The 26,116-nt window shown below is 46.2% G+C and overlaps 1 long non-coding RNA gene across 1 annotated transcript; it reads left to right on the top strand.

Annotated features, from left to right (window-relative positions):
• Positions 1–5,960: 5,960 nt before the first annotated feature.
• On the top strand, positions 5,961–25,237 carry LOC122241229. The gene is made up of 3 exons (XR_006221264.1): positions 5,961–6,200; positions 6,565–6,614; positions 24,984–25,237. It is a non-coding gene; the product is annotated as an uncharacterized LOC122241229 (long non-coding RNA).
• Positions 25,238–26,116: the final 879 nt, after the last annotated feature.

Here is a 26,116-nt window from a genome sequence, read left to right as displayed (position 1 = left end):
GTAATTTCTATACCCAGCGTAGGGCTTGAACTCACCACCCTGAGATCAAGAGTGGCACACTCGGGTGAGCTTGGGTGGCTCAGTCGGTTAAGCATCTGACTTCGGCTCAGGTCATGATCTCGCGGTTTGTGGGTTCGAGCCCCGCTTCGGGCTCTGTGCTAACAGCTCAGAGCCTGGAGCCTGTTTCGGATTCTGTGTCTCCTCCTCTCTCTGCCCCTCCCCTGCTCATGCTCTGTCTCTCTCTGTCTCTCAATAATAAATAAACGTTAAAAATTAAAAGAGTGGCACACTCTTCCAACTGAGTCAGCCAGGCGCCACAAGTGGAAGGTATTTTATTATATCACATATAGATGATGCTTAAAGCTAAACTTTGAAGCAACATGCAAGATTGGCTAGCATAAAAGTGTTCTAGTGGTGTTCTAGACGAGGAACACAGCCTTGTCCAGAGGTGTGACACATGTAATAAACTGTTATATAGTTTGATATGGTTGAAACGAAGTGTTCACTCACAGAACAAGTGGAAGCTGAAGTCAGAGAGACAGAGGTCAAATCATGCAGTCCTGTATACCTACCTAAAAAGTCTGAACCATTTTCTGCACTCTATGTTTAGAGATTTTAAAAAGAGAATAATGTGGGGCACCTGGCTGGCTCAGTTGGTGCAGCATGGGACTCTTGATCTCAGGTTGTAAGTTCACGCCCCCACACTGGGTGTAGAGATTACTTAAAATCTTTTAAAAACACTTAAGAAGAGAAGGTGATTAGATTTGCATTATTTATTCATTAAAAAAACTTTTTAGTTTATTTATTTATTTTGAGAGAGAGAGAGAGAGAGAGAGAGCATGAGTCGGGTAGGGGCAGAGAGAGAGGGAGAGAGAATTCTACGCAGGCTCCTTGCTGTCAGTGCAGAGAGCCTGATGTGGGGCTCAAGCTCATGAACCATGAGATCATGACCTGAGCCAAAATAAAGAGTCAAACGCGTAGCCAACTGATTTGCATTTTAAAAAATTTACTCTAAGGCAAAAAAAAAAAAAAAAAAAAAAAAAAAGATAAAAGAAAGAAAGAAAAAAAAGTTACGCTCAGGCAACTTGATAAAAGTGTCAAGAGCCTTAAGCAGTTTCATATAATTTGATCTAATAATTTTACTTCTAGGAATTTATAATAAGGACATAATCAGAGATAAAGACAAAAATTTATGTGCGAGAATGCATATCGAAGACTGTTTTATAATAATGAAATTATAAATAATCTAAATGTTAAATAATTGGAAAATGATTAAGCGCATTATGATACATCCAAATGATAGAATATTTTAAATCAAATACATTCGACAACATTTAAAGGCATAGCAGGCATTCATAATAAAATGTCAATGCAAAAAGAAGAATTCAAAGTTTAAATACAATGGTTCTGGGTTTGGTTTATTTATTGATTTATTTTTAAGGTTTATTTATTTTGAGAGAGAGAGAGAAAGAACACAAACAGGGGAGGGACAGAAACAGCGAGAGAATCCACAGCTCAATCCCACCAATCTCAAGATCATGACCTTAGCTGAAGTCAAGAGTCAGATGATTAACCGACTGAGCCACTCAGGTGCCCCTGGTCTTGTTTTAAAAGAAAGAGAGAAAGGAAGAGAGGAAGAAAGGGAAGAACTACACCCGAATAAATAAATAACTGTACTTATCTCTGTGTGGAGGGATTATTGGTGATTTCTTTTCTGCTTTTCAAGTTTTTTCTGTACTTTCCAAATCTTTAGAATGGATATATAGCTTTTACAATTTAAAAATATTTTTTGAATTATCACTCTTATAGGCATGTACAGAATAGAGGCTTATGTAGGGCAGTAAGAAAAAAATGAGACAACTGATTGACTATTATACTAATCCAGGAGAGAAGGATAAGATTTTTAGCCAAGGCATAAGCAGAAGGGATATAGAGAAGCAGGGACAGATTATAGAAGATCTCATTTTCTGTTAGATATGGGTGAAATCATCAAGAAGAAATCTGGTTTCTTACTTGGGCAATCAGGTGGAGTGTGTACTGATCTTAGAGAGAAACACAAGACAGGGAAAGGGCAGTTTGGGGGACAGAGTAGCAGAGATGAGGAGGTCTGCTTTGCATGTGCTGAAGTTCAGGTGTTTGTGGGAGGTCGAGGTGAACACTTCCAGTGAATAACAGAAAAATAGGTTTGCGGTCCAGTTATCCATTCATTCAACAAATATTTATTGAGTATCTACTACATGCCACACAGTGTTTTAGTTCTCGGCATGTAGGAATGTACAAAACAAAATAGTGCTTGCATTCCAGTTGGGGGTTAGTAGGCTTTTTGGAGTCAACAACTGGCGGAGGTGGAGAAAGCCAGTAGAGGTGGATGAGACAAATGGTCCAGTGGGAGAGTATAGAAAGAGATGCGTACTTATTGGGGATCACAGTCAGGCTACTTCTTTTTCATAGTGTAGGGAATTGAACCACTTTGGTAAGCATCTGCAAACCCCCTAAATATGACTACTTTCTGGCTGTAGTCAACTTCCAACCTAGCTGCCACTTCTGTGAGAGGTGGGCAAATCACTCTCTCTTAGATTTAGTTGTCGTATCTCTAGAATAGAAGTAATATGACTTTAACCTGCATCAGTGTTAACTTTCCTGCTTCAGGACCTCTGTACTCTCCGTTCCTTCTGCCTGGAATGGCCTTCTTTTTGTTCTTCCCCTGCTTGGATCCTTCTTGGCATGTAGGTCTCTCTTTAATACTTTTGCAGAGATGACTTCCATGATCCCCCCCGCCCCAGTATAAGTCAATATAAACCCAGGCCCTTGCTACTCCAATACCCTCTTCTAATCAGGGCCTGGAATTTTACTGATTGTTGGTTCTCCCACACTCCTAGCAGAATGTGCCATGAGAGTATGGATCAAGTCTGTCTTGTTCTTTGTGATAGTCCATCTCCTAGAACAGAGCCTGGCTCAGAGAAGGCAAGCAGTAATTTTTGAATTATTTTGCATTCAAATTTTGAACTATTTGAATAATTTGGAACAAGTAAATAAGGGATTTTCCAACTTTAGGAGTAAACATTAAAAAACAATTATTGAACATTTCCATGTGCCAAATACCTTGTTCAAGTGCTGGGGATGCAGAATCAAATATTTGCTTATTTGCAAACAGGTATACAATCTCATGAGAGATACAGACCTCTACAGAGCTATCTATCATAGGAGAGTGAATAAAGGTGAGCAGAGGTTTGAGTTGGTGTGAGGACCGATCTGGAGATGTGTTGTATGCTTGGAGAATGGAACCAGGTAGTCTCAGGGCTCCAAACTGGAACACTGGGATTGTGGTGTTAACTTGATATTCTGACCCACAGCTTTGATTGATGGAATAAATAGGACAGGAGAATGGGTCAACTTTGAAGTCTACAGTAGACCGTGAACCTGACATCTGTCTGGTAGGTCATATACAAATGTGTATGTAGAAACATAGCATCTTTTGAATTAAAAAAAAATCCCATCTCAGTGTGAAATAAAATTCAGAGTTGGTATATACCTACAGTGGAATGTTATTCAGTCTTAACAAGGAAGGAAGTTCTGACATATGCTACAAATGGATGAACCTTGAGGAAATTGTGCTAAATGAAATAAACCAATCACAAGGACATACGAGATATGATCACCCTTATAGGAGTATATAGAATAGTCAAAGTAATAGAAACAAAGTAGAACAGCAGTTGCCGGAGACTGGAGGAGGAAAGAATAGAAAATTGTTTAATGGATATAGAATCTCAATTTTGTAAGATGAGAAACTTCTGGCAATTAGTTGTACAACAATGTGAATACACTTAACACTATTAAACTGTATGTACACTTAAAAATGGTTAAGATGATAAACTTTATACTATGCATATCTTACTATATTTAAAAGTTAAAAAAATAAAATAAAACTCATTGTGTGGCTGGTGATGCAGCCGTATCTGGATCTGTGTTATTCTGGTCTCCTGAGAAGTTAAAGAACTCAGAAAAGTCTGTGTTCCCAGTGAGAGCTCCTCCTGCTCCAGATTTTGTGGACCCCATGAAAGGGGAAAGGGGGAAGCTAAGGCTCAGAGAGGTTGCGTAACTTGGGCAAGCTCACACTGTCAGCAGAGACTAGGTCCCATGAGTAGAACCCAAGTTTTTTTATTATTTTTTTCTTATGTTTATTTATTTTGAGAGAGAGAGAGCGTGAGAGAGCATAAATGGGGGAGGGGCAGTGACAGAGGGGGACAGAGGATCCCAAGCAGGCTCCGCACTGACAGCAAAGAGCCCAGTGCCAGGCTCGAACTCACAAACTGTGAGATCACAACCTGAGCTGAAGTTGCTCAACCAACTGAGCCACCGGGGCACCCCAGAATCCAAGTTTTTGACTCCAGTTCAGTGCTCTTCCCATTCCACTGGCCGTCAGGGTCAGGGTCGGCCTCTGCAGTCACTTCACATCCTGATGCTGCCTGGAGACCACAGTTTTCTCCATAGCAGAGAATGCATTCCCTTGATGTCTCTGCCCAAATATCTAATAGGCACCTCACGATACCCTAAACTGAGCCCCTGATTTGTTATCCAATGATACAGTTTTGAAAACAATTTTTGATGGTAGTTCGCGATGTGGTTTTGGAACGTGCCTTAGAAGGAATTCGAAGAATTGAGTCACATTCTTACAACAAACTCTTTCCCCACATACTTATTTTTGAGAATAAGGTTTCTCACTGCTGACATCTGTAAATATGAAAAATAGGAACAGATTTGATGCTTAACCTTGTGCCATTCTAGCAATAAATATATGCCAATGGATATATGAACTGAGAAAATCCTCATAGATCTCATTATGAGATTCATTTCCAATAAAGTTTTACTTTATACGTTTCAGAATTATTTTTAAAAATCCATAGTATATTTGTCGTTTTGGTCAATTGTGTACTACTGATAATTATTATAATTCAGATGGAATTTTCTTTTTAAATGTTTTAATGTTTATTTATTTTTGAGAGAGAGAGAGAGAGAGAGAGAGAGCGAGCCCGTGAGCAGGGAAGGGGCAGAGAGAGAGGGAGACAGAACCTGAAGCAGGCTCCAGGCTCTGAGCTGTCAGCACAGGGCCCAATGATCCTGACCTGAGCCCAAGTCAGTCGCTTGATGGACTGAGCCCCCCAGGCACCCCCAGATGGAATTTTCTGATACTTTGAACCACATGGACACGGGAAGCGGAGCATTTTATATTTCCGTTTATATCCATGTTTTGTTAGATATAAGGTATGATGAATAAAAGACTTTCAATCGAATAATCTGCAGTAGGCTAAGATTCTGGAGGGGAGGTAAATAGGATAAAAATAAGAGTTCAAGGAATAAAAGGAACTATGCAAAATTTCTGATTCTTTAAATCTTTCATTCTTGCAAGCAACAGAGTGCTATATTTAAATTCACTTGGACACACTTAAAATAGTAAGTGCCTTTATAATTCCAATATTTACAAATTGCCATAAATTATCATGTTTGCAACTATTTAAACTTAAAATGAACAATTTTAGACGTTAACTTAAAAATCGGTTTTGGAGTACATGATTCGTCTATATTCTTTCAGGCGCAGGTGAACCAAACAAGTTTGACGACCACTGGCATTAAGGGTTCTTGATGAGTTGCTCTGTAAAGGGGGCAAACGGGTAGGTAGCTGGAGGAAATTAGGGCACCAAGAGAGATTTTTGGTTTTTGGCTCGGCTTTGGTTTGCTTTTGTTTTTGAAGATAGGAGAAAACTCGTGAGCCGAGGGCAATGATTTGGAAGCAAGGGGCAAATGATGGGGGGGGGGGGGGGGGGCGGGGTGGGGAGAAGGGAAGGGCATGCGCACAGAGTACCGGCGAAAGCAAGGCCTAGAAAAGGGCCGGGGCGACCCCGCAGACCACCAGGCGCGGGGGCGGGCAGAAGTCAGGCTGCCATAGACGAGGGGGTGGGGGAACTAGGTGAAAAGTGTCCTTTCTGGTCCGATTGCACCTACCTCCGCAGTAATATCCCGGCCAAACGAGCCGCTGTGAGGAGAGCGAAGGTGCTGGGCTGATAAGAGAGTAGATGTGCAATGTCCTTTAGAGGAGGGGGGAAGAATCCACTCGGGAAATCCTGAAGTTCCTCGCAGGAATTTATCGACACCAGGCAGCAAGGCAGCTTGCTCCCGTGCTGCGTTCCCGGGGCGGGACGCAGGTGAGGGCGGCCGGGGGTGGGCTTTAACCAGCTTGGGGGTTGCCAGGTGCGGCCCGGGACGGGTGTGGGGGATGGGGCACAGGAGTTGAGGCCGAGTAAAGGTGATGGAGGCTAGCCTTGGAGCTGCGGAGGGAGCGGAGGGAGGACATAGGTATGGGTGATGGGAGCGATGGATTGTTAAAGCCGTGGGGGTGAGGTATGGATTTTTCTTTTCAAAATATTCATATATATATGTGTATATATATATATATGTGTATATACATATGTGTGTGTGTGTGTATATATATATATATATATATATATATATATATACACGCCTTTGTGACTGTCCAATTCTTTTTTTTTTTTTTCCTTTTTGCAATAGCCTCTGCGGTCATTTTCCCGTGAGGACTACTCTCCGCCTTTCGGGAGAAGGTGAGTTGCGCTTTTCCTAGCACTTTTTCCGCCTGCCGCGAGACCCGCGCCCGGTGGTGGGTCTCTGCCGGCTTTCCCGCGCGCCCGCCGCCCCAGGCACTGCACTCGGGCGGCTGGAGGCGGAAGGAGGCGCTGATTGGAGGCCTGAGTGCGGGGGCGGGGCCTGCCCGGGCTGCCGGGCGCGGAGACCCCGCGGTGAGCTCGTCGCGCGCCTTTCTGGGCGTCGTGGGCGCCGGAGCCCTGCCTCCGGCCCGGGTGTCCCGGGGTGGGAGTGAGGCCGGCTGGGACCCAGTTCCCTGCTTTTCATCCCCAGGCCCACAGTTTAGACTGCGGGTGCGGAGTTCTGCGGCAGCGGCGCGCTTTCCTGGGAGCGTCTTTGGGGTGACCCCGATTACAGCAGCAGGGTTTTGTTTGGCGTGCTTTTCCCCAGCCCGCGCCTCGGGTGGGACGCTGGAGGGCGGGGCAGGCACGGGCCCAATGGGAGCAGCTCAGGGCTTCCAGCCAGGTCTGGTTTTGAAAAGAATGGGGTCAGTAGGGTGGTTGGTTGAACGTTAACTCTTTGCGGCGGTGGTTTATCCGTGGGGGAGGCGGCAGGATGATTTGGATCTCCACGCTGCACAAAGCACAGCGTGCGGTCCTCCAGCCCTGTATTTCGTGCTTTCTGCCACAGCCTGGGACGTTTCTGGAGAAAAAGGCGACTTCCAGCCCTTTCTAGGGACTTGTGCTCCAGCTCCTGGCTGTCCCTGCGTGGAATCCTCACACCCCTATGATGTAGATATTAGTCTGTCTATTTTAAGATAAGGCAGTCAAGGCTTAGAGGGTTGAAGTGACGTACCCAGTGTCATCTAGAATTCGGCTTCGCCCAGATCTGCCTTAATAGCCTGGGCACTTTGTAATACTCCACCTGGGACATGCCCTCCAGGGGTAAGGGCTTTGCAAGGGTGGGGAGAGGAGGGAAACTGATGATTAGGGAAACAGTAAGTATCTGGTGAATGCTCAAGGCAAGGGAAGATTCCAGTGGTCATTTTTGTGTGTTGGCTTGTTTCTGTGTGATACAAGGAAGCATTCCCAGACGAAGTTAAATGTAACCTGGCCACTGAAGACGAGTAGGGAGTTCCATGGCTGAGACAGGTTCCAAGGGGCATGTATCGGTACCTACAGGATGGACTGACTAGAAGACTCTTAGGGAGCCCCCACCCTTTTATTTTACTGAGGAAATAAATAGAGGCACAGAACAGGAAAGACAAAATGGCCTGGAACACAGGTTCTCTACCCTTTAAGGTGTTCTCTGGATTTCTTAATAACTGAGGGTCCGACTTCTGTAAGAGTAGTTCACTTGTTTAGCACATACTAAATAAGTTACTTTATACACTTGCATTTCTTTTAGTCCTCGTAACAACTCCATGAGGTATTGGACAAAATATAGTATTTTTACAAGTATTTTACAAAGGAGAAAATTGAGACAGAAGGAACTTACCCAAGATCACAGTGCAAATCTCAGCCCAGAGCCCAGGCTCTTGACTACTCTGTTATCTGTCATGATAAGGAAAGTAGATAAGGAAAGAAGGGCATGATGAAACAAAAAACAAAAAACCTTTCACAGTAGAAATGTGTCTCACCCCCACATTCAGATGAGGACCTGAGGCTCAGAGATGTCCAGCGGTGCCCGAGGTCGCAGAGGTCGCAGAGTGAAAAAGTGGCGGAACCGGCCCTGGAGACCAGTCCTGGGTTCTCTCTGCTCCATCTAGCGTAACCCCGCCTTAGATAGAGAATTGATCACAGCCCTCCTTCTCCTGACTCCCATCTTTCTGACACTGCCCTTGGGGATTTTGGCCTCAGCAGGTAAAATAGCTCCACTTCTGGCTCCAGTTGTAGGGTCAAATACCACTTTTCCCATGATGAATTTCCTGCTCAAACAAGACAAGGACCTGGATCTCCTGGCTGCCAACGTGGTGATTTTCTGTGTTCCTCCTCACTTTCTCCCGTGCAGCATGCCATCGGGGGATCTGGATCACATCATCCCAGAAAACCAAAGTGTGAGATGCTTTTGGCTCTGCGACCCCTTAGAGAAGCCATTTGGTAAAGCAACTTTGGTTTAGGTTTGCAGGATGAGAATCAGAGGGGCAAAGCTTGGTCAGGATAGCCGGCACCGTAGGCATGGGGCCTGCTGGAACTTAGAATCTCTTAAATCTGGGTGGAGAGTGACCAATAGATAGAGTTATGAATTGGGGGTGCAAAACTGAAGTCCCTCCCCCCAAATATTTTTGTTCACGAGTGACCCTCACTGACCTAGTGGATGAGGTGCATGCAGTTCTTAAAATTAATTTAGCCACTCTGGCTTGTCTTCACTGCTAACTAAAGTGTCTCTGAAGGCTTGGCTTCAAGAAGGGATATTTAGAAGGAGGGCTTCTACTGTGGAAGGCAGCTCTGCCCTCGATTACAGGAGGTCTGGGGGGGCTCGAGCCCGCTCTGCCGCTCACTGGCTTTGTGACCGTGGAAAAGGCAATTCCCTTGTCATTCACTAACATTTCTTGTACTACTGTGGGCCTGGCACAGTCCTGGTGGATGAGACACCTAACAAGACAGCCCCCATAGTGGACACACTCACAACCTCGAGGGGGAAACCGACAAGGCCAGACATTGTGAGTGGATCCTAAACTACCCTGGGGTATGGGAACAGAGCCCCTGGAGGAGCTGATGGCAATAGGACCACAACAACCCTAGTAGTGGAACCTTCATGAAAATTTGAAAAAGGTGCCAACCTCCGCTCCCCCCCCACCTTTTTTTTCTGGGCATCCCCATATCAGATTGCACCGCTTGGCAGGTGGAGCCCTTTGGTGCCTCCAGTCACCGCCCCCCTGGACTGGTCACTCCTGCTTTGTGAACAGCTTGCAGATCTGAACACTGCAGCCCTGAATGTCAAGACTGAGGTGTAGAGGTCCAGCAGAAGACAGAGGTGGAAGAGTCCATTTCAGGCCAAGGAATAAGCATGTGTAAAACCTGCAGGCTTGGGAAAGAGCTTCCTTCATTTGGGGACCTGCAGGTCGTTCACTGTGACCAGAAGGGAGAGTGCGTGGTGTCCTGGGGGCCTTGAAGGGATGAGGTTGGAAGATTGGCAGAGCCGTTTATTCACTTATGAAGTAAATAATCAGTGGGCGTCACTCCAAGTTCAGTATTGTAGACATGAGGGAAATAGTAGTGAACAAAGTCTTCACAGTCCCCTGCCCTGGAGGAATTTGTGTTCTAGTGAGATCCTGTTGGGCCTCTGGTGTCTGTTACAGTATCATAAGGGTCCTTCCCTCTAGGATTGTATGTAATGAGATAATGTGTGTAAAAGCCCTTTGAGAACCGGGAACTTCTGGATCATCCCTATGAGTAAACACTCTTTTTTTTTTTTTATTTATTTTTTATTTTTTACATTTATTTATTTTTGAGAAACAGAGTGAGACAAAGTGTGAGTGGGGGAGGGACAGAGAGAGAAGGAGACAGAATCTGAAGCGGGCTCCAGGCTCTGAGCCAGCGGTCAGCACAGAGCCTGATGTAGGGCTCGAACCCACGAACCGTGAGATCATGACCTGAGCCGAAGTCAGACGCTCAACCAACTGGGCCACCCAGGCACCCCTAGACACTCTTTTTAAAAAACATTTATTTACTTATTTATTTTGAGAGAGGGAGAGAGCATGTGCAAGTGGGAGAGGGGCAGAGAGAGGGGGGCAGAGAATCCCAAGTAGGCTCTGTGCTATCAGCGCAGAGTCCCATGTGGGGCTCGAACTCACGAACTGTGAGATCATGACCTGAGCTGAAATCTAGAGTTGGACACTTAACTGACTGAGCCACCCAGGTGCCCCAACACACTTTTAATCTTAATCTTTGTGGCCAACACCAGTGCCCAGGCATTTGGGGGTCTGTTCCTGACACTAGGCACCTACCTGATCCTACTTTCTGGGTAGAAGTGACCTTTGGTCATGATCACAATGCGACACCTTCCCTTATCTGTTGTCATGGCCCATCCTGCCCAGGAGAGAAACCATCTGTTTGTGGGTCAGCTGAGCAGGCTGGCTAACCTGTGACTTTCTGGGGCCTGTATGGGAATTCACCAGCTCATCCTTAGGCTGGGAGCACCTGCTGTGGTCAAAGCTGCTTTCTCTTCTGGCTGTGGAGATGGAGAGTCACTTAAAACTTATGAACAAAAGGGAAGCTCCATCTCTGGGGTAAGAGTGGGCTGAGGGACTCCAGGAGGCCTTGTTGGGTTGTCCCCAGCTTAGAAGCTGCATGGTCTGCTCAGTAGGTCAGATTCAGGTGAAAGAGGCTGCTTTTTAGGCCTGGGAACTGGGCTTCTTCCTCATTGTGTGGTTGTGGGCAAATCACTTCCTCTTTCTGGATATTAGGTCCCTTCTCTATTAGCAAGAAGGTTTCACTTAGTGACATGTGATCAGCAGAGCTCTTTGAACTCTTCTGTGGAACCCCAATATATAAACCAGATGAAAGCCATGGGGTTGTGGCCTGAGGTTCTGCTGATTTCAGCTTTAGATTTCAACTTGTCCTCCTCATCCTCTCAGGACTTTTGAGTCCTAGACATTGCCCTGGAGGTATAGTGGAATTTAGTTTGAAACAACCGAATCGAACATTTTCCCTCTAAACTGGCTTCTCGGGTCCCTGGGCTCAAGGTAGGGGTGAGGGCAATTAAAAAGTCCTGTGATAATTTTATAATTTTGTGTATACATTAAATGATTATCCAACGCTCTAGCCATTACATATAAACATAATCCAGATTATCTTGATGGCCCTCCCTCACCCCTTTTTCTCATGGATGGACATGAAATTTCAGTCGCTCCCTTGGCATTTATATGTATGACTGTGGCAGCAGCCTGAAAATATCTAAAATTTCTCCCATTTCACTTTCTGTGCAGTGTGTTTCCCAAACTGGGGAATCTGTGAATTTTTTTTCTTTAAATGGGATGTATTTGTTAGAAGACACAAACAAGATAGGAATTTATTTCTTTCTCAAATATAAAGTCCAGATAGGCATCCTAAGGGGAACGATGGCTTCTCAAGCATCAGGACCTCAGCTTTTTCCGTCATATTGCCCTGTAGTTCTCCACACATGCCTTCCATCTTGTGATCCAAGATGGCAGCCCCAGTTCCTGCCATTGAGTCTGTATTCCATCCAACAGGAAGGAGGAAAGGAGGAAAGGCAAGAGCCTACTGTTTCCTTTAAAGGGCAGAAGTTGCACATATCACTTCTTTTTATAGTTCCCTGCCCATAGTTTGGTCAAGTGGTCACCCCTACCTTCAAGGGATGCCAAGAAATCTCTTTAGCTGGACATTCTTGTGACCAACTAAAAATTCATTCATGAACAGATAAAGAGGCCAAATGGAGATAGCTGCCATAGGATTTAGCCATTCCTCAAGCTTGAGAAATGCTAATTTCTACAGTTCTTTCTAGGTATGAAATTCTGTGATGTGAGTAGACTGTAAGGGATCTCAAGAGTTTAGCTAATCTGGGGGTGTCTGTGTAGCTCAGTCAGTTGAGTTAACCAACTCTTGATTTCAGCTCGGGTCATGATGCCAGGGTCATGAGCTTGAGCCCTGAATCAGGCTTCTGCTCTGAGTGTAGAGTCTTCTTGGGATTAACTCTCTCTTTCTGTCTCTCTGCCCCTCCCCAACTCGTGTGCTCTTTCAAAATAAATAAACATTAAAAAAAAGAATTTAGCTAATCTATTCTCCTTTGTCAGATGATGAAGATATTAGGGATCCGTTTTACACGTAAGACAACCCAGGATGCACCGAGGTTAGGCAATTTGCCCAGGGTTAACTCAATAGCAAAGGGAGAAGTCAGTCACAGGGGTGGTGGGATTCCTTGGGCACGTGGAAGGGCTCATGTCTCTGTTCTTCATATTCCTACACCCATGACTACCCCTTTCCATTTACGCCATCATTTGGGAAGAATATGGTAGAGTCTGTCCCAGGGATCAGGATACCCTGAAAGGAACATGAGCTTTGGAGTCAGGTGTAGCTGACTTTCTTTTTTATTTTATTTTTTATTTTTAAATGTTTATTCACTTTTGAGAGAGAGAGAGAGAGAGAGAGAGAGAGAGAGAGAGAAAACACGAGTAGGGGAGGGGCAGAGAGAGGGAAACACAGAATCGAAGCAGGCTCCAGGCTCTGAGCTGTCAGCACAGAGCCTGATGTGGGGCTCAAACCCATAAACCATGAGGTCATGACCTGAGCTTAATCACCTGAGCCACTCAGGCGCCCCAGGCATAGCTGACTTTCAATCCCTGTTCTCTGCTTACGGTTATGTGGCCTTAGGCAAGGCGTTTCATCTCCTGGCTTTACTTTCCTCATAGTTACAGAGAGATATTATCCATCTCAAGGATTTCTTCCTCCCCCACCCCCTTCTTTCTTTCCAGTCAGGGAGTGGAATAAGTGCAGGGACCTGGTAGGGGACTTAGTACACACAAGTGAAACCAAAGGTAGTTTCCTTCCTTTCTTCCTTCCTCTTTTCTGCTCTTCTTTCATTTTCTCTCTTTTTCTTTCAGTCTCCTTTAATTGTATACTTTTTCCCACCAGCCTTAATAATCACAGGATCCAGAAGACTGAATAAGTGTAGTAGTTGGTATGCACCAGATTCTCTTCAGAATATGCGGTGCCCAGGAATAGTTTGCCCTGACTGGTGAGCTTCTAATTCCTTGTACTTTTTTTTTTTTTTTTTGCATGTTTATTTTTTTAATCAGACAAGGAGGACTTTGCAGTTGTTCTTGGGTTTCCCCCCAATCGTGTCATCGTTGGACCCTGATGAAGCCATTTCCTTCCCTTCTACATGACTTCTGGGTTCTATATAATTTCATGCTTACTGTGGGTTTTTTCTCTTCCTTGTCTTTAGCTAGAGTTTTCTGTGAGCTCCTTGAGGATAGGGAATGGACATCTGTGTATTCCTGCAGCTTGGCCCACGGCCTGGATGTGATGTCCCAGAAGTCTGTGGGGGAGCATGGATCTGGAGAAGCCATGTCTTCCCACCTTCACATGGAAGCTTGAAGCTCCATGGAGGTGAGCTTCCTTTGAGCAAGGGCTCCGTACTGCACTCTGCGTTCATCACAGTACCTGCTGGGAACAGAGGGGGAAAAGGAGTAGAGGGAAGAGGGAGCAAGAGAGAAGGTGGGAAATCACCACTGATTCAGCCCTGAAAGTGCCCGCCTTTAGGTAAATGCTATCTGACTCCATCTTGACTACAGGAATGTGAGATAATATCTGTCCTGTGGAGGGTGGGATTGAGGCCCAGGAAGGTGAAGCTTACACAGTACACAGGAAGCAGAGTGAGAAATGAAACAAGGTCTGTGAAGCCGAGGCCACGCTCTTATGCTTGAACCACGAGTCAGAGTTACTGACACGGTCAAGTGTGAGAATTAAATGGGCTGCGTAGGAAGCCAGACCACTTTAAGAAATTTCTCCCAACAACACTAAGGAAGCTACGTGACCCTGTCGAGATGTGCACTCTGTGAGTGCTCAGTCCCTCTCAGCTCTACAGTGCTGGGATTGTCTACCTCTCCCTGAATTCCTCAACCCGACAGGGTGAGCCATTTGAAAACCGATTCTTCCAGGAGCAGCAGAGTCTCTCGAATCATCAGGGTCAGGCCAAGCAGACTTATCTGGAGGTTTTGATGGGATTTCTCTTAATTGATTGGGGTGAAGAGTTCAGAGCTAAGTTGGAGGATTGGCTTTTCAGCTCCAAGCTGCAAGAGACTGGAGCTTGGCACTATTCCAGGTTGTCCGCTGAGGCTGGTCCCTGCCTCCTCTTAAGCAGCCCGCTGGAGAGCACCTACCAGCACCCTGTGCTCCCTGGAGGGTACGGAGGTGGCCACTCCACAAGGAATAAATATGTTTAGTCCCCAGAGAAACCATATCAAATTTCCGGGGCTTTCCTATTTCGATTATGCCCACTGCCCGGAGGGTTTTCTGTGTTCTTTTGTTTTGCCTCTCTCTCTCTCTGTCTCTCTGTCTGTCTCCCTCTCCCCCTCCTCCTCACTTTCTTTCTCCCCTTCTCTCTCTCCCCCTCTCCCTCCCCTTTTTTCCTTCCCTTCTTCCTTCCAGGTATTTTGTTATTCTAGCTTTAAAAACATTTAGGGCCATAAGAAATTTTGAATTATTATGCTCTCCAGAGTCTAGCTTACAGTGATTTTTATGTCTTCTGAACGTGGGTGTGTTTTGACTCTTCTTTATTCATTTAACTAAGATTCATTAATAATAGCAAGAGTTTCAATGGGGAAAACTTACTTACAGATGGATACCAGACACCAATCTTTCAGGTCCTACCAAGGACCACATTCTTTCAATCAACACATGTTTCTTGAGCATCTCGTCCTTTCCGGGCACCATCATGGAACACTGGGATTCAGCAGTGACTGGGGCAGGTCCCCTTCTTCGTGGAGCACACACTGTAGTTAGAAACACAGACAGTAGGCACGTAAACAAATACGTAACATCTTTTTCGGGTTGTGTAATTACATTTTCAAAATACCCTCACCTGCAGGTATGCAGAAATACTGAAGTGCAGACAGTGAACTCACCTGCCCAAAAAGAAAGGAGAAATTGGAATGCAGCCCAGCCTGTGGTCTTTCTAGCACCCAGTGAGGCTTCTTACTATGAGCCCAGAGGCGGATGTACTCTGAAGCTGTAAAGCTTAACTCCAGGGTCCGTCACTTGTACGGGCCCTTTCTAAATTCATATCTAATTTTTCATCCTTTTCTTAACGAGGACCTCGCAAAACCTAGACCAGTCGTCACTGACATAGGATTCAGAGACCATTTTAACTTTCCATAGGAACTCAAAACCAGTGGAGGAGACAGATATGAAAATAAATCATCCCAGTTCGTAGAGATAAGAGCTCTAAATGGAGGTGCCATGGACTGAAGTTTGTCCCCCTCCCCTAAGTTCATATATTGAAGTCCTAACCCTGAATGTGACTGTATTTGCAGGTATGACCTTTAGGGAGGTTATTACGGTTAAATGAGGTTATGAAGGTGGGTGCCTGGTCCAACAGGATTGGTGTCCTTGTAAGAAGAGGCAGAGATACCAGGAAGCTCTGTTCCCATGCACACACACAGGGAAGACCACGTGAGGTCACGAGAGAAGGCGACTGTCCCTAAGCAGCAAGAGAGCTCTCATCAGAAACTGAATCTGCCTGCATCTTGGTCATGCATTTTAGCCTTCAGAACTGTGAGGAAATAAACTTCTGTTGTTTGCACCACTCAGCCTGTGGTATTTTGCACCCCGAGCAGACTAGTATAGGAGGGATGTACAAGGAGATGGATTTGAGGAGGGGGAAGCCTTCCAGGCGTAGGAAACAGTCTGAGGAGAGGTACAGAGAGCCGAGAGAGCTCGGCATGACTGCAGACCCATGAGCAATACCGGTGCACACTTGAGGAGTATGAAGGCAGAGACCAACAATGCCAGGCAGGTGGGGGGGAATCGCAAAAGGTGTGGCGTGCCATGCTGCAGAGGTTGGGTTTTATCTGGCAGGTGTGGGAGTGCCCCCAGCTTGCTCAGAGCAGGGGAGAGTCAACACCGTCCTGGTAGCTACACGGAGGAAGATGCATGGGAGGGCGGGAGACTAGTGAGCCAGCTAACGCAATAGCCTGGCTCTGAACCAGGTCAGCGGTGGGACAGGGAGAGGCACGTATCTAGGATCTGGCAAGAGACAATAAAATTTTTTTTTTTTTAATGTTTATTTATTTTTGAGACAGAGACAGAGCATGAACGGAGGAGGGTCAGAGAGAGGGAGACACAGAATCTGAAACAGGCTCCAGGCTCTGAGCTGTCAGCACGGAGCCCGACGCGGGGCTCGAACTCATGCGAGATCATGACCTGAGCTGAAGTCGGATGCTTAACTGACTGAGCCACCCAGGCACCCCCTGGCGAGAGATAATAGAGAGAGGGAGGAGCTAGGATCACACTTGGGTTCTCATTTGGCTGTCAGGATGGATGGTGTTTAAAATGTTTTGGCCATGTCTAAAGTAACTTGACTATATACATAGACTCAATTTACTTCTGAGGAAATGGGTTTGGAAGTCTTAGGTCTTAAAGGCATATCAGTTGGAATTGTGCTCCAGTCCTAGATCTGTAGGTTTGGTCAACGGGGTGCTCTGCCATTACAAAGCATTGGAGGGAGTCAGGGTCCAGCTTGGTAACTACTTGGCTTGGCACACACAACACTTTTGTCCTGACTCTGGTCTTGGTCCTAATCCACTTGGCTGTTTACCTCTGAGTGAATCATTTGTTGTCTCTGGGCCTCAGTCTCACCTTTTCAAAAAGGAACCACTTGGGCTAAGTGATCCTTAATTTACATTTTAGTGCGTCAGTGTTTAATCAACCTTTGTGTGAATCAAGATTTGGAGAAGAGTAAAGTTTCATTTCCAAGGACAATACCTAATTTGGTCCTGAATGACAAGCTTTAATAACCCCATGTCGTTTCAGCTCCGGTTAGACTCCTAGATTCCTGGGGGACTCTAGAGGGAAGAAGAGATTTGGAAGCTAGCTGGTGCAGCTTCTTTATTCCACACTTGAAGAGACTGAGAAACGGGAAAAGCATTGTCCAAGAGCGTCATACAGCTAGTTAGAAGCAGAGCCAGGAACTGAACCCCGATTAGGCGTGGGACGGGTGTGGGGGTTGACTGTGCACTATATGACTATAGATGCTGATGTGAGTAGTAGCTCCTGGAACTATGCAAGGTGGAGGTCCTGGTCGTGACCCCTATTTTGGTGCCACCCTCACTTTGTGTATCTGATTGTTTAAAATGCCTTCTCAACCCCCATGGATACCTAGCCCCCTCTCTTCTTCCCTTTTACCTGCCTGGTAGAACTCTGTTCATCCTCTACAGCGGTAGAGGTTGCTGTTCTGCCCTTTGTACGTGCCTCTATGGCTATATGTACTTAACCCATTACATAAAAATTGGTGTTTTACTCATTTTCCTACAGTGGACCCAACAAGGGTGGGAACCGTGTCTTATTTATCTCGGTACTTCTAACATCTAGCCCAGGTACTTAATTAATGTCTGTGGAAAGAGTGAATACAACAGCTGAATAATGATGGAATGAATGAATGAATGAATGTAAACAGGTTTGCTGGAGATTATACCATCAGAAAAGGCTTAGGAAGCCATGCGCCCGCCATGAGGGGTAAAGGAGACCAGGGTTTTCCTCTCAGCTGCTTATTTCTTGGACTCACAGGTCATCACCCTCATTAAGGATAGCTCCCCTAAGCTGTAAGCAGGAAATGCCTCGATATCAGGCCCGATGGCCCATATTGAAGACATAATCCTTTGGCCCATGACTCACCAATGGATTCCAGAAGGCTCAGTGTGGGTGGCCTTCCTCAATCAATCAATGGTTGGGCGTCCTAGCTTGTGATTGGATCCCCTTCCTGCCACCCAAGCTTATAGGTCTCTCAGATGCAGCCTGTATGGAGACCTCTGGCCATGAGGCCTGCTCAATTTCTAACCACCCACCAGGAGACTCGGAATCATCCATAAAAGCTAGATTTTATGAGCACTGACACCCCTTGAGCGTGGTCATTATGATTATTTAACATTTATGAGACACCCTTGGTGCGCTGGGGGCAAGGGAAAGGCAGTTTGGCAGCTTCAACACAAACGGATGCTTCTCTGTGACCCCGCGGAGGTGCTCCCTCCCACCCAGATTAGTTCATTTGCAGCCGTGCTCAGGAGCTTCCGTAGGCCAGGGCAAAACTCACTTAATGTGTCCTATGTAACATTTAACCCGGGCATTCTCAGGAAAACCTGTTAACCAAATCCCAACCAAGGAGACCATTTAACCAGATTTTGATTCTTGCATTTCTGTTGGTTTGTTCTCTGAGTGATGTTGACGTGCAGAGTCCTTCTTTCTTTCTCATTCAATAAAATATATGGACTTCAGACTTTATGCCAGACTGTGTCTGGTCTTGGCATTATAAAAATATATAGAAATAAATACGACAGCCCGTGCCCCTAGACAACTCAAGCATGGAAAGAAAAATATGGTATTACAGGTCATATATGAGAGCCAAGTTCACAGAAGAGTGGAGGCTTACCAAGAGGGAGCAGTCACCTCCCTCTCCTGTCAGGGCACAGGCTAGGAGAGCTTTGCAGGAGGAAAAGCTCAAGGTGGCATTTGATTGATGACAATTTCAGAGTGGGTGGATGTGGACCTTACAGGCAGAGGGAATGACTGAGCAAAGGTATGAGAGGGTGAAATGGCATAGCATATTCGGGAATCCTAAACCATGCAGACAGGCTAGGATCTGCAGTGTGAGGGGGTGAGGTGGGAAGTCTAGGCAAAGACTGCATTATAAAGGGCCTTGCCCATAGTTGAAAAAGCGTGGTCGCTACTGCTGCATTTGGAAACCCTGTCATGCTTCTGGAAATGCACTCTTCACTTGATTTGGTTGACATCATTCTCTGATGGAGCAGCTTTTACCTCTCTGGCCGGTCCCCCTCTGTCATTTGCATCGGGTTGTCTTTCTCTGCCCACCTTTTAATGCCAGTGTTCTTTCAAGGTTTCCTCCACTATGTTTCTCACTCTAGACCACCCTCTGGGGAATTTTCCCACTGCATTGATTCCCCCAAATGATATCTCTTATTCGGGCGAGAGCTTTCCCTGAACTCTAGAAGCGTACATAGACCCAACTGCCTAGTGAAGTCTCTTCCTGATGTAGGTGGCTATCTGCTGCCTAAACCTTCACTCATCCTGTATTTCCTATGCTTATAAAAGTCATCACTATCCAGCCTCTTGAACTTGGAATTATCCTAGGCTCCTCATTTCCACTCATGAGTTACATCAAGTCCATTAAAGATTCTTTCCTTCATTCGGCCCTTACTCAGTTCTTACTTTCTGCCAAGGCTGTGACTAGCAGCTGGCGGTGTAGACACGAGTAGAACACAGCTCTGGCCCTTGAGGAGCTCACAGTCAAATGAGAGGAATGGCACATGAATGGCTGGCTGTCACTCTGGGTGCACCATGTCACAACAAAGGGCCGTGGGAAGATGACTTACTCGGGTCCTAAAAGGTGCTGGAAAAGGTACCTACCCTCGCCAGGTGTGCTGGGGCGGGGTGAGGGAGGCCTGGCAAGGCTTCCTCACGGGGATGATACCTGTGCTGTGCCACAAAGAATGAGAAGGAGTTAGGTAGGGGTGGGGTGGGGGTGGGGTGGGGTGAGGGAAGGGAGGTGTCCCAGGAAAAGGGAAAAACATGAGGAGATGATCGGAGATGAGAAATGGTGTGATGTGGTTTTAAGCAGTTGACAGCTGCTGGAGAGACAAGTGGAAGGCACCAGTGGTAAGAGGAGATAAAGCTGGGTTGTGCTGGGCCTTGTGGTTCCTGATAAAGAGTTTGGATGTATCCCGAGGGAAATGGGGATTTAGCAGTAGGAGCAGAGAACTGACCTGATCAGGGTAACTGTTTGGGAAGATGGCACCAACAGGGAGGGTAGGTTGCAAGTGTGTGTGTGTGTGTGTGTGTGTGTGTGTGTGTGTGTGTGTGTGTGTGGTGGGGGGAAGGAAGGTTGCTGCTGTAGTAAGAAAGCCACGAGTGAGGCGATAAGGTGCTCGCAGGAGTGCAGGTGCTCCGGGAGTGGAGAGGAAGGGATACCGGGAGACATTTCTCAAGTAGAATCAGCTACTTTTGTTCATCTTTTGAATAGGGGAATGATGCAGAGGTAAAACGAAGATGCTTAATTACTTTTCTAGCTGAATGATACATGAGTATTGGTGCTTCCTGAGAACACGGGAGTGGAAGTAAGCTTGCGGGGATAAGAGCCCTCGTTTTTAGACCAATTTTGAGGTATTTTACTCAAAAATGCTTTGTAAGCTTGAAAGATTTTTTTTTTTTTTTCCACATGGGGACTGGGGCTCTGGGATCTGACCTTGACCTCTCCAGGTGGAATCCATACCCTTGACCTGGGCACAGAGGCCCAGGACGGAACAGAGGGCTGTTTGGCAACATGGGCAGCAAGGATGGAAGTCACAGCGATATTCACACTGAGGAGAGTGACCTTTGCTGGCCTATAGGCTGCCGGCCACGCTGGGACTTGTGCTCTCTGCCATCTCCTGCTGGGAATACTGGGCCATTTGGGCAAATCCCCATCCATGTCAGTGAGGCAGGAGCTTCTGGAACTCCGTCCACCCCCACACTTATTCCTGTCCACCTCCACGTGTTTCCCTGTGGAAGGGGCTGCTCTGTTTGGCGGATTCATCGTCAGTCTGCTGTCTTCCAGCTTGATCCTCCAGAAGAGCTCTGGTCTTCCAGGGAAAGGGGCTTTGAAGACTAAAGTGCAGTTCTCTGGAAAAATGGATTTTCGGGCTATGTCTGTATCATGGTTTTCTCCTTTTTTTGTTTTGCTTCTTGTTTATTTTGTTTTAAAGGGCAGGTGTTTCCTGCTGTCTTGGAACAGAGCAGTGTGTCTCTGGTATTTGTCTGGAGTAATGGGACAGAAACTATCTAGGCTTGCACACAAACTCTACCCCCCCGAATTATAAAACAGTGTGGGACTTTGGGGAAAGCCCTGAACTCGAGGGACCTGGGAGCCCAGAGGGAAGCACGTTTAAGCTTAGTCTGTAGGTCAGCCAAGTCTGTTTCAGAGGAGATGGCATCTGACCTGAGCCTTGGAGGATGAGTCTGCCGGGTGTGAGAGTTGGGGCGCACAGGAGAGGTGGACCACCATACACACGGGCCGCATGGAATGTCTTTTCCTCATAACTTCTCATGGCGTGCTGTCTTACTTCTTCCGGGCTTCAAATGTCACCTCCCCACAGGCATTTGGTCTGAGTACTTTGGTCCCTCTATTCCTTTACCTTGATTTAGTTTCCTTAATGTCACTTATCGTGACCTGAAATCATCTTATATATATTTTTGTGGATTTACAGCCTGCCTTCCCTGTGGGAATGTAAGCGTGATGTGTGTAGGGACCTCCTCTGTCTTGTTCAGTGTGGCGTCCCCCTTGCCTCCGGCCTGATGCCGGATTAGTTTGCTCGGCCTGCCATAACAAGAGACCACAGAGTGGGCAGCTCAAACGACAGAAATGTATTTCCTCGCGTTTCTGGAGGCCAGTAGTCCCAGATCAGGGCATAGGCGGGATTGGTTCCTTCTGAGGCCCGTGAGGAAGGATCAGTTCCATGTCTTCCTCCTAGCCTCTCATGGTTTGCTGGCAGTCTTTGGTGTTCCTTTTCTTGTAAATATCTCACCCTGCTCTCTGCCTTCATCTCTATGTGGCATTACCCCTGAGTGTGTGCATCTGTGTCCAAATTTTCCCTTTTTGTGAGGACCCAATTCATATAAGATTAGGGGTGCACCCTGTTTCCGCATGACCTCAACCTGACGAATCATATCTGCGATGACCCTATTTCCAAATAAGATCATATCCTGAGATATTGGGGGCTAGGACCTCAAGATACGAATTTTGGGTGGGTGCAATTCAACCCACAAAAGGCACATAGTAGGTAGTCAAAATATATTCGTCAAATGAAGGAATGCATGGATGAAGGCACAGAGGCAAGAAGTAGCTCGGCGGGGGGCTGGTGGGGAGGCGGCCTGTAGGGAGCTCTGGGTTGTTTGGGGTTCTTGGTGCTTCGGGGGCAAGGCAGGGACTGGTGAGAGCTGACACCCAAGAGGTATGTGTGCCTCCTCCTCAGCATGGGAGAAACACTCAGTCAACGTGTTGCGTGATCCTAACTTCTGCTGGTGGGGAGGTAGGCGTGTGACTGTCTCTGGGTGTGCATCCCTGCTCCTGCAGGCCTCCCTCCACCGCACAGCGGAGCTGCGTCAGCACTTTGGGCCGGCACCGTCCTGCTTACAGAGGGCCACATGGGCCCCTGCTTACTCAGCAGGCCCCAGAGGCCGAGTCTTGTGAGAGACGCTGCCACCAGGCCGTCTCTCCTTTATATCGCAACAATAGGCTGCCCTCTGCCCTCTGATAAACAGCCCGTCCTTCATGAGCTGACATCAGGGACGGGTTGGCGGGGGTTCTGAAACATTTCCTTCAGGGTCATAACCACGGAGACACGATTTCTGATTAATCAACCCTGGTGATACAGCATGGGCAAGGTAACAGAACATAAATAGCATAGGAAACCAAGATTAATGTGGAAATGTCCCTGAGATATCAGGATAGGAAATTGCGAAGGAGCCAAGGGGGCTCCTTGGAGAATGAGCTGGAAGTCAGAGGGAGATAAACTTGGGGTGAAGTGGAAAAGAGCTCTGACTTGAGCCCAGCCTCTGCCACCTGCCAGCTGTGGGATCCAGGGGAAGTCAACCTCCTGCCGTGACTCTCGGTTCCCGCAGCCTAAAGGTGGGGATTGTGTGACCCATGACGTAGTGGAAATGAGAACACATAGATGAGACTTGAACGCAGAGGCTGGCATGTAGCAGGAGCTCAGTGCACGGCAGCTGTAATAGCTCACATAAACTGAGTGCTCACAAATGGGCGAGGCACTATTCTAAGTGATTTAACCCCACGAGGTAGGTAAGGTCAGACAACTCATTTTGCAGTTGAAGAAACAGGTTCAGGTGATTTAAGTCAGTGCCCAAGGTCACCTTGCTACCAGGTGATGGAGCTGAGATTCGGGTTGAGGCAGTCAATCCTAAAGCTTGTGCTTTGGACTATTGTGCTATGTAATTATTGGCACAGTTACAACCGGTGTTGGTATGCTTTAGCTATAAAGTGAGAATTTGGGGCATTTTCAATCAAGAAAACTGAAAGGTAGAGAAATAGCCAAAGTTATTAAGCAATTCCCAGGTGCCAGGGGATAAAATACTTATCTCCATTAACCGCCCCCCATGCAGCCTGGAAAAGATGTATTATCTACTTGCATTTTAGGAATAAGTAAATTAAGACTCAGAAATATCGAACAGCTGAGATTCACACCCAAGTTTCTCTGGGCCCGAAGCCCAAGGTCTGTCCACCGCACCCACTGCTTCCAGGAAATTTGCTCAAGTTAACACGGAAGGGGCGGCACGTCGCCGAGAGCCCTGTCCCCAAGGGGTGACTAATACATGGAGGCTCTTTTTGACTTGTGTCAGAGCTGACGGTTAGGTAAGGATGACCATTAACAAGTTTGCAAGACGCTGGGTCCAAAACGAGTAACAAGTCAGACTCCCAGAGGAAGTTAAGAGGGCAATAGGAAAAATACTGCTGGTCTGATGGTCTGTGAAGTGCAGAGGAAACATTGGTGAATAAGGAAGATGGATAGGAGAGCCTATATTTAAAACTGGCCGGAGGTAGAGAAGGAAGCCATCAACCTAATTTTAGAAAGCCTCAGACTCTGAGGCTCCTAAGGTACGAGACAAGGAACTCAGTGAAGATTACTTGTCATTTATCATCCACTGGCCTTCAGAGGAGGGGCTGGCATGGAAAAAGGACGGACTTCAAGGTCAGATAGATCTAGTGTTGAGCTATATGTGATCAAGTGACTTATTTCAGCTCTCTCAGGCTTGGTTTTCTCATCTATAAAATGGGACGGTAGTATCTGCCTGACAGAGCTTTTGTTAAGGATGAAGTGAGAAAAGGTTGAAAGGGCCTGATAAATTGCCTGGCCTGTGGTGGGCACTCAGTTAATGTTCACTGAATGAGTCTCGTGGGGAGATGAAATGTTTGTAAAAGGAAGTCTTCATTGACTCATGATCAGAGCACCACCAGGAGGATCTAATTTCTTTAGATCAGAAGAGAGATTTTCACGTCTACAATGTTCAGCCTTATTCAGGCTTACTACACACTAAAGGCTTTAAGAATGGTTATTAACTGCATGACTGTAGATGAGTGTATTCAAACCCTGGCATAAATAAAATATTGTTGCCAATTTCATAGCACACTCTGAAGTTCACGTTATAGGATTTTAACATCATTAACCTCTTTTGTCCCCAGTATTGAGGAATCTTTATGGCTTTTTTTTTTTTCTGAGTCTAAAAGTAATATAAGGTGGTTGAAAATAATTTTATTAATTCAGGATGATACGAAGTAGCAAGTGAAAGAATCCTTTCTAATTGGACTTCCCAGACATAACAATGTTTTGTCATATGCATACGCTTCCAGACTTTATTCTCTGTTCGCATAAACATGTATGTTGCAGTCTACACACATGTGGACACACACACATACACACACACCCCACTTAGTGCAGAATCTTGATTTTTAGCTGAGCATTTTGCCACCTGGAATAAAGACTACCTTTCCCAGTCTCCATTCCAGCAAGGCGTGTGCATGTGGCTAACTTCTGACCAATAGCAGATAAGCAGACAGACTGTGCAACACCGAGAAGGTTGCTTAAATGAGGCTAAGTCAGGTGGGAGGTGCATCTTTTTAGCTTATTTCCTGTCTCCTCCTAGCTACAAAACAGACGTGAAGGAGAGTTCCAGCAGTCATCCTAGGCCATGAGGGGACCCTGAGAATGGAAGCTACACGTTGGAGGCCACAAGAAAGTGTCTGAATCATTGACAGCTTAAAGGAACAGCCACACCACTTCTGATCGTCCTTCTTCAGGCTCTCTTTAACATTGGAGAATAATCCCCTGTGAGCTTAGGCCACTATGATGAAGTCATCTGCTCCTGATACTGAATGCAGTTTCTAAATGACACCTAGTTCTCTCCCACCCCTTCCGCTTAACTTTATATTGTAGATATTTTCCCTGTTAGCACATTGAAAAATCTACTGTATTCTTCCTCATGATTAAATATTCCCGCATAAGGATTTACTCAGTTCCTTATTGATCAATCTCGTAAGGTCTTTTCAATTTTTGAAAATTATAAACAGTGTGAAACATAAATCTTTGTGCCCACGGTAATGTTTCCTTAGGATAAGAAGAGGGATTTTAGGGTTAACTTGTTTGTGCACCTTCAGTTGGTAATTTAAAAATGGATAAATACACTTGTGTTTACACAAATACACAGGACACAATACAATGTGTTGCCGGATTGTCTCCAGAAAAGTTGTGAGGTATACTTCTTTAGGTGGAATTAAAAAAATTTTTTTGGTGAGATTTTTCATCCATGCGAGGCACAGAGAATAACATCAAAAACACCTGCATACTCGCTCTCCAGTTTAAGAAGTAGAACTCCTCCACAGTTCTCTGAAGTGCCCTGCGTATCTCATTCCAGTGGCATCGCCCAACTCTTCTCTCCCAGTGGGCCAGTGGCTCTCTTGATCCATCAAAGACCCCGGGGGCCAGTGGGTGAATCTGTAGGATTCTTTCACTTGTAAGTGATAGACATTCTCCCCCAACCCAAAAAAGGATGCATTGGTTCCTGCCCTTTGAATGCCCTGGGGCAGAACTTGCTAAGACGATGTCATCGGGGACCCCCTTTCTTCCCTTCCTGGGCCTTCTTTTCTCCCTGCTGGCTTCATTCCCACTTTCCACATAGTGCCAGCATGGCAGCCGGCACCTCCATGCCTGCGTTCTCTGGGTACACATCCAACAGAAAAAAGTGGTGCATCTTCCCAGCAGCTCCCTCACAAAACCCGG

This window comes from Panthera tigris, chromosome C1 (genome assembly GCF_018350195.1).
Source record: "Panthera tigris isolate Pti1 chromosome C1, P.tigris_Pti1_mat1.1, whole genome shotgun sequence".
NCBI lineage: Eukaryota > Metazoa > Chordata > Mammalia > Carnivora > Felidae > Panthera > Panthera tigris.
This window is presented reverse-complemented; position numbering and strand designations above follow the sequence as displayed.